The sequence below is a fragment of the Tachysurus fulvidraco genome, chromosome 2 (assembly GCF_022655615.1).
Source record: "Tachysurus fulvidraco isolate hzauxx_2018 chromosome 2, HZAU_PFXX_2.0, whole genome shotgun sequence".
In the NCBI taxonomy this organism is placed as follows: domain Eukaryota; kingdom Metazoa; phylum Chordata; class Actinopteri; order Siluriformes; family Bagridae; genus Tachysurus; species Tachysurus fulvidraco.
Window position 1 is genome coordinate 40,692,931 of NC_062519.1, and position 9,586 is coordinate 40,702,516.

A 9,586-nucleotide genomic window follows, 5' to 3' on the forward strand; every position below is an offset into this window, starting at 1 on the left:
TAAACCCTTCTTTTTTTTTATTTTTTTATTAGAAGTCGTATCACCCGTCCTGTCAGACGTCGATGTTGTTTGCCACCTTAATTCTTTCACTCACCCTGTTTTTTCTCCATCCATCCATCCCTCAATCCATCCATCTATCCATCCATCCAATCCCTCCTCATCATCCCCACTTCCTCCTGATGTCACTGATCAAGCGTAAACGCTCACATTCCTCACTGTCTTCCCTAATGATCTTTAAATCCTGGAGAACGTAGCAAATAATTCAATAAATAAATCATAAACACACACACACACACACACACACACACACACACACACACACACACACACACACACACACACACACACACACACACACACACACACACACACACACACACACACACACACACACACACACACACACACACCATGTGTTATGATCACCCAAGTTCAATCCTCCTGATTTACATGCATGCTTAACACTTAACACTTAACAGTGCTTTATCATCTGCTGGAGGAGAACAAAGCATAAAACAAGAAAGCATCACCCCCCCCTCCTCCTCCTCTTCATCATCATCATTCCCTTGTAGAGAGATCATTAGACAAAAGTGCGTTAAGTGTGTACTTATGGGAGATGTCGGCTTAACAAACGAGCAATTAATGCTCTAATAACCGAGTCCACATGAGAGGCTTAAAACAATCCACATCTGCTCCTTCGAGTCCAGACCGCAGACGTTCGTCTGTTACGTGTTACTGATAAAAAAACAAAAACGTCTTCTGGTTTTATTTCCTTTCTGTCTTTCTCTTCATCCCAACAGCGGATGTGTGATTCAGGGATGTGAATATTAAAGCTCTAGCAGCAGGAGGTGGCTGTCTCTTTCCTCTACATTCACACCCCTAGTGTTGCACAGCTATAATTATTTAATCCGACTGTTTCTCCGCTTCCCCTCGCAGGACCGGAGCAGCGCCGCCTTTCACACTCGCACGCCGCTCCACACATCCGTGTGGCTCACGGTTTTACCGCTCTCGAACCCAACGTCGAGCCTGGGTACACAGGAAGTCACAGAAATCCTCCGCTCCCGATTGGCCGAGCCGTAAGAACCGTCCAAACCCTTGGCCGTAGTCTTCGGCTTCTTTTTTTTTGTATTAATTCGATTTTTAACAGATAATTTATAAAATAAAATAAACACAAAACATTAAAGACCTTTAACGAATGTCCAGATGTTGCTTCTTATTATGTTTAACAAAAAAATATTTTGTTTGGGGATTGAATGATCATTTCTATTTGTTCTCAAGATTATTATAAAATGCTGATTCTGTGATTTATTTCTTTTTATGTTCAGAGCAATTCTGAGAAACAGATTTACTGTCTTATGGAAAATCGTTTAGAACTTTATAATAAATTATAATTTCACATAAACACTGACTCCTTCACCCAGTCACTCACTCCATCACTCACTCACTCCTTCACACAGTCACTCACTCCATCACTCACTCACTCCTTCACCCAGTCACTCACTCCATCACTCACTCACTCCTTCACACAGTCACTCACTCCATCACTCACTCACTCCTTCACCCAGTCACTCACTCCATCACTCACTCACTCCTTCACACAGTCACTCACTCCATCACTCACTCACTCCTTCACACAGTCACTCACTCCATCACTCACTCACTCCTTCACACAGTCACTCACTCCATCACTCACTCACTCCTTCACACAGTCACTCACTCCATCACTCACTCACTCCTTCAATAACTCCTTCACTCCTTCACTCATGAAAGCCCTCCCTCCTTCACTCCCTCCATCGCTCCCTCCCTCCCTCCCTCCCCCCCTCCCTCCCTCCCTCCCTCCCTCCCTCACTCACTCACTCACTCACTCACGAGTCCATCTCTTGCTCCCTCCCTCCCTCCCTCCCTCCCTCCCTCACTCACTTACTCACTCACCCTCTCATCAGTCCATCTCTCCCTCCCTCCCTCCCTCACTCACTCCCTCACTCACTCCCTCCCTCACTCACTCCCTCACTCCCTCCCTCTCTCACTCACTCCCTCACTCACTCACTCACTCACTCACATTTTCTGTCTAATGCATTTTCAAAAAATGTCTCGACCCTAAATTCAGACAGACCGCTAAAGTTTTTCTCTCGCATTGTGCCTGGATAAAAAAACAACAACAACAACAACAAAAAATGCTCAGCTTTCCGCCACGATACGTCCTTGAAATAAGACGACTGTGAGACCGTGAGCGTCATGCCACAGACTTCATACACACTTCTATTTAACGTCACATCTCTCAGATGCCTGAGTAATATTTCAATCCCAAGTATTTTGCTCTCGCACTAAACTCGCTGGTAAAACTGGCTTGTTTTTTTTCTCTCTCTTTTAATAATCTCTTTTTCTATCTTTTAAAATAACGCCAACCCAAACGTTTCTTCCTGGTGGTTAGGATCTTAGCTATAAATCTGATTATTCTCAGATTGAGGTTTGAAAATGTTTGATTTGGAATGTTTGGTGAAAAACAGCGACTTAATATGAGGAGAATCCACAAAACCTGCTGTAAAATCGGAGATATTTTCAGACAAGCTGTGTCTGTCTCTGCCAGGAGGTTACGGCGAGCCGTCGATACAGAAACCGTGACAATAAATGACAACAAGCCTTTGTTAATAAAGAGTAAAGAGTAAAAGAATAATTAACACCTCCTGACCAAACAGAAGGCAGAATTCGAAAGCACAGCGGTTTAAACGTTCGTACGCGCTCAACAATCTACAATGTACACGACGTCGAGTCAGCACAGACGCCGCAACAAGCGGCGTTAATAATTCACACGTGATTTAAAAATGAGCAAATCAAACGGAATGTTGCACATCAAAGCACAGCTTCGTAGAAGAAAAAAAAATGAGGAGGAGGAGGAAGGAGGAGGAGGCTGTATTTTGCATGTAAAAAGTGGAACATGTATATTTATTAACGGAGAACGTTGCGATTTCCCGACTGGCACAAATCCAAACACATCCACAGTCACGTGGAAGCAATTCAGAGGCATTCAGCTGTGTAGAAAACAAGAACAGGGTTCACAGCTTTCTCTCTCTTTGTGTGTGTGTGTGTGTGTGTGTGTGTGTGTGTGTGTGTGTGTGTGTGTGTTTTTCCCTAATACAGCTCTGATAGTAAAGGGCCACTCTGACAGTGTGAAGCACAAGTGTTCGCTTCAGGAAGTGCCTAGAGATGTTTAAAAAAACACCAAAAAACAGGCACAGCTCTTAGCTGAGCAAACACACACACACACACACACACACACACACACACACACACACACACACACACACACACACACACACACACACACACACACACACACACACACACACACAGAGCCAATGTCAATGATAGTAAAGAAGCTATGAAAACTCAATTTTTACACAATTTCCTATTTCATGCTGAGCAGCTTTTCGTGTGCCAACGACTACAAGGACACGTTTACTTCACCTTCTAAAAAAACACTTCACTCGGCTTGAAGCTCTTCTCTCTTCTCTTTCTCTCTCCTCACACACCCACACACACACCCACACCCACACACACACACACACACACACACACACACACACACACACACACACACACACACACACACACACACACACACACACACTCACACACACAAAACCTAAAATAATATCTTTATTATTAAACATATAGCAATTATTGCTTCCATAAGGAGAAATGCTTTCTAAAACGATGTCAATCAAATTTATTCTTTGCTCACTTAATCAGTGGTGAAGGCAATGAATGAAGGAAAAAATAATTGAGTATTTTCTTTAATTAGTGAAAAGGTAGAAGCTTATTATAATAATATTTGGCCTTTCTAGTAAAGGGGTGGCAATAGTTTTTAATACTACCATTAAGAATAATAGTTTTTAATACTACCATTAAAAATAATAATTTGAAAAACATTTTTAAAGAATTATCTAAGCTCACCGTTTGCTTTTGTGTGTGTGTGTGTGTGTGTGTGTGTGTGTGTGTGTGTGTGTGTGTGTGTGTGTGTGTGTGTGTGTGTGTGTGTGTTTTATTTAGGTCTGTGACACGGCAACTGTATCCAGGGAATTTGAGCATCACAAAGAAAAACTAATTTTAAAATTAATCAATTTCTTTCCAACACTCCATACTGCACTTTCATCTTCATCCATGTCTGTGAGTGTGTGTGAGTGTGTATGTGTGTGTGTGTGTGAGTGTGTGTGTGTGTCTGTGTGTGTGTGTTGTGTGTGAGTGTGTGTGTGTGTGAGTGTGTGTGTGTCTGTGTGTGTGTTGTGTGTGAGTGTGTGTGTGTCTGTGTGTGTATGTGTTGTGTGTGAGTGTGTGTGTGTCTGTGTGTGTGACTATATGTGTGTGAGAGAGTGTGTGAGTCTGTGTATATTTGTGTTTGTTGTGTGTGTGTGTGTGTGTGTGTGTGTGTGTGTGATTGAGTGTGTGTGTGTGTGTGTTGCACTGATGCTAACACTTTAACTTGTCTCTATAATCCAGGAAACAAATCTCAAACAAATTGACAAACTCAACACTCAACCCAACAAACCCAACACACAAAACATGAAGAAGGAATAAATCCTTCCTATTAATGCTACTGAACCTTTGTTTAGCGCCAACTCTATTAGCTAGCAGCATTAGTCAGTAACTAGATTAAATTACCACTTCGTCTACGTCCCTTGCATAGATAAAAAAATACTATTTGAATGTTTTTACTCCTTATGTTTTTATTCATCTACATGTTTAGCGGTGTAGCTATCGGTGTGAGTAAAATGTTTTAATAAAAAACTCCAGCTCCAACTAATTTAAAGAATATAGCTGAGGTAAATTGTGCTAATTTGTAATTTGTCTACAATAGTATTCTAATTGCAATGAGTTTTTACATTTACATTTACAGCATTTGGCAGACGTTTAACTAATTTGCTGTTATTTATTTCAGTTAGCCTGATTTATTGCAGTAAAGTATACTACATATATATATATATATATATATATATATATATATATATATATATACACACACACACACACACACACACACACACACACACACACACACACACATATATATATACACACACACACACACACACACACACACACACACACACACACACACACACACACACACACACACACATATATATACAATTAACATATACTTTTTATTTATTAAATATTAATAAATATTGTACAATGTTTAAAAAATATTTAGCATGTTTTTCTTTATTGAATAATAGATTAGCATCAGATCCAAGAATTATATTTTGATCATTTTCTATTTAACTGTTACGCTGTTTATTTATTTATTTATTTTGCTAATACCAATCTGATTGAGTAAACAAAGACTTCATCTTCATGTAATAGCTGAGGTAAGTTTTGCTAATTTAATTTGCTTAAATAAACACTTAAATAAATAACAATTTGCCTTTTTGGATAATACCATATTAGACAGAAGCTAATGTAATTGGCTCGGCAGCGGTTTAAATTTGAAGAATATTCTTTGCTAATTTGCTAACAATAGCTGTTATATTTAACTGCTAGCTAGTTTATTTCACTGATACCATGTTAGACTAGCATCTGTTACAGTAGATAACATTCCTTAGTATGTTGAGATGAAATATAACTCTTGCTAATCACATTTTCTAACATCATTTACTTCAACTAAACTAAATTAGCATGATTTATTTTCACTAACCGATATACCATTAGCTTCAATCCCATATTCAAATTAAAATCTCTTTAACATTCATTTCACAAATAAATCAGTGAACTCGGTTGATCTCGAGACATCTTGTTGTTTTAATGATGGATGTGGATGTGTGGTTGATGGTCCATTGAAGGTTCTTGGAGGGTTCTCTTAGCAGATTGTTTAATCCTCAGCAGAAGGAGTCTCCAGTGTCAGAGTGTGTGGTATAAGAGGAACAAAACTTTACCTGAAACACTTAAACTACTACTTTTCCTCCCTGTTTGTTTTGTTGTGTGAAGTCTTCCTGGTACAATGCACCGCTAATCTTAGCTAACTAGTCTATAGCTAGCTAGCCTGCTCTATACATTGTAATGTCTGGAAAGAAAATAAACAATTATTGAAGTGATCATTTAATAAAGTTTTTTTTTCTTTTGTGTTTTGATTTGTTTCTTCAGATTCAAGAAGCTTGGATAAGCTTTCTCTAAAGTTTTAGAATTTATTTCCTAAGCTTGTGTTTTCCTTTTTTAGACCCACTGTCATATCTTGTATTTTTTTTAACCATTCCTGTTTTTTTTTTTTTTTTAATAATGTGGTGTTTTTTGGTCTCTTACACTGTTTTTATTAGCATTATACAAATTCCACACAAATTTTGTACTGACTGATTTAAAAAAGAAGAAAAAAAAAATCTGCCCTGAAAAAACCCTGAGATTTTTTTTTTGTTTTCACATTTGACAGATTCCTAAAATTTCCTTGACCTAATGCCATTTTTTCCTGTTTGCTGCTTGATCATGTTAATAACTTTTAATAGGATTTAAAAAGAGATTCCATCGCCTGCTGAGCGAGTCGTGAAAACCCTTCTGTTAGTTGATGTCTCACGTTTTATAAAGCTCTTATATCAGAACTCGATCCTCCATCCTCATCTTTCCTCCATTTGCCTCATCCGTGCTTAGCAGACGAAGCTTATTTATGTTCGGCTTCATTAAAAAACAAATCCTATTTATTTCAGCGATGCAGATTTCCACTGCGTGAACAGGATTTCCCAAGTTTACAGTTTAATCGAAGGACTTAACAATTGACATTTTCGTGGCATTTTCATCGCCGACTGATCAATAAACCCATGAAGCCTGAGGTTCCTGTGCTGATGCAAGCGTGTGGCATTACAGACAACGAAGGAATTAAAAAAAAAAACTCTTTAATTTTCCCCTAAAAAATGCTGTACATAAGATTGAGCTAAAATTCACTGCGATAACATAATATTATAAATAATTATATAATGACTATTAAAAAAATTTGGTTTAAATATAAACACACAGACACACACACACACACACACACACAGACACACACACACACACACACACACACACACACACACACACACACACACACACACACACACACACACATATATATACATATATATTGCACAGAAATAAAAGGTATAAAATAAAAAGATATTTAAATTACTCAGAGAAAAACAGAGAATTCTAAAAAAGAGAAATACGGGTGCATTTGTGCATATTTTAATTCATTCATCATTCATAAACCTAAACATAAACATGGATAATCTGTACATCAATTAATTCCATTTTATCAAAAAGATCCTGACTGTAGGAGAGTTTTAAAGTGCATCTAAGGATTTCTTTAAATCTAGAACATTTTAAAGGTTTTCTTACTGGATTTTATTCGGTGGACCTGCGTCAGGATGAAAACAGCCAAATGGTGGCGCCACAAAATCATCAGAGACCGACTGTAGAGCCTGAGCTGGATCCTGTGTGTGTGTGTGTGTGTGTGTGTGTGTGTGTGTGAGTGTGTGTGTGTGTGTGTGTGTGTGTGTGTGCGTGTGTGTGTGCAAAACTCCTGACTGAAGAAGCAGAAAACAGTTCTCATTTTCATCTCTGCCGCTGGGCTTAGGAGGAGGTGAGGATGAATAATGCGCAGATTCAGCTGTGCAGAAACAGAATCACACTGCTCACTCACAGACAGAGAAAATCAACAACCTCGCCTGCCATTACACACACACACACACACACACACACACACACACACACACACACACACCGCAGTGTGAGATTGCCTCGGTGCGTGTGTCGCCGGCACCCTGCCACTTTTTTCAAGTGAGGCCGACTTCAGCTCCATCACCTCGCTGAACACAGACAGAACCACAGAGGAATCTTGGCTATAAAATATGCCTTATTTAAAGTGGGGGCACAAATTTTTTCACAAAGGAACTAAAACTTCAAAACTAATAATTCCAAAGACCCTCTTACTACACTTATTAGCCTCATGATTTAAAAGAATATTTTAGATGAAGATATCACAAGATGAGATGATGAGTCAAATATGTGATTGCGTGTGAAAAAACGTGCAAAAAACGGTTGTATTTCATAAAATAATTGAAATGGGTCAAAAAACGTGTGAAATTTATGAATTATGTTTAAAAAGAGAAAAGAAAATCATAATGAATGATGCCTTGGGAAAAATCATGTGTACAAATATGTATATTGAAAAATCACATGTAGCAATAGTAGATTTTTAATAGATTTCAGCAATAAAATGATTCTGAATCGTTTGAAACAGTGACACATAAATCATAAATGAATCATGTCAAAAATCACATGTGAAGCAAACGAATCATGTGTCAAAAATCACACGTAGAAATACACAGATCTTTCGAAAGAATCATATATAAAAGATAACCGAATGACTGAAATAAATGATGTGTGAAAAACGAGTCGTTTGTCAGTGAATAACACAGATATGAAATAAATCTTTGTAATCAAATTTCATGTGAAAAAAAGAATCGCGTCAACTTCGTGTGAAAATAAACGAATCACGTCAAAAAATCATACGTGAAGAAAATAAACCGTGTGTAAAAATCACATGAAAATAATCAAATCGTTTGTGTGTGAGTGTGTGAGTGTGTGAGTGATTAGCGTGTTAATCGTTCGACAATCATGCGCTAAAAGATGATTCAGTTGAATCATTTGAAAGTAATCACAGCTTCCTGCCCGAACGTGTGGATTCGGGTGACTGTGCATTCAGGTCGCAGGGTTGAGCGAATAAAATAAAATGCGTTCGTTTATATTTAAATACATTTAAATAGACTTATGGTAACGTGTTATGGTAAGTTCTGATCCATGTTCCTTTGTTCACTGTAGTTTCTCATTGTTGCCTACAAACACTAGTGCTAAAGATTTCTACAGACGTTACACAAATATCCACACACTTGTGCATAACACACACCCAATCACTCACACACTTACACAGGATGGTGATAACTTTTCTGCTCTCTCCTGTTACGACTCCCTTTCCTGCCGTCGGGCTGCGTGTCCGTCTCAGGTAAACGTATCAACACCGCAGCGCAGCGCCTGTTAAACTTCAGAAAGACAGGAACATCTTCACATCTGCTGAATGACTCGCACAAGAACTTGCCTTATCTGGCTTCTCATGACCTTTATCCTCAGGTCAAAATCATCTAGTTTATCTAAGTACACACCACAGTGCTGGGAAACTGAGGATCCTGATTGTCTTCTGGTTTCTATGGCAACAACTCGTCCATATGGAAACAGTAATAATAATAAGAATAAGAATAAGAATAAGAATAAGAATAATAATCATCATCATAATAATAATAATAATAATAATAATAATAATAATAATAATAATAATAATAATAATAATAATAATCATCATAATAATAATAATAAATAATAATAATAAAAATAATAATAATAAAAATAAATGGTTTGAAGAACGTGTGTAATAGCTGCATAACAAATGTAACGGGAAACAAATAAAAAAATTCCCCTTGTTGTTGTTTAATGAATAAAACCTGAAATTGTGGCTAAATTGCTGAGCTTAATAGAGATCAAACACTTAGTCAGAAATAATTGCGTT

General features: G+C 37.8%; 1 long non-coding RNA gene across 2 annotated transcripts; it reads right to left on the reverse strand.

Annotated features, from left to right (window-relative positions):
* Positions 1 to 5,300: 5,300 nt before the first annotated feature.
* Positions 5,301 to 9,243, reverse strand: LOC125140731. Of its 2 annotated transcripts, XR_007139956.1 has the most exons (3): positions 8,953 to 9,243; positions 7,363 to 7,633; positions 5,301 to 6,061 (listed from the first exon to the last, which is right to left on the reverse strand). It is a non-coding gene; the product is annotated as an uncharacterized LOC125140731 (long non-coding RNA). The 2 variants fall into 2 exon arrangements; XR_007139955.1 differs by lacking the exon at positions 5,301 to 6,061 and having other exon boundaries at positions 7,194 to 7,633.
* Between the last annotated feature and the right edge of the window lie 343 nt (positions 9,244 to 9,586).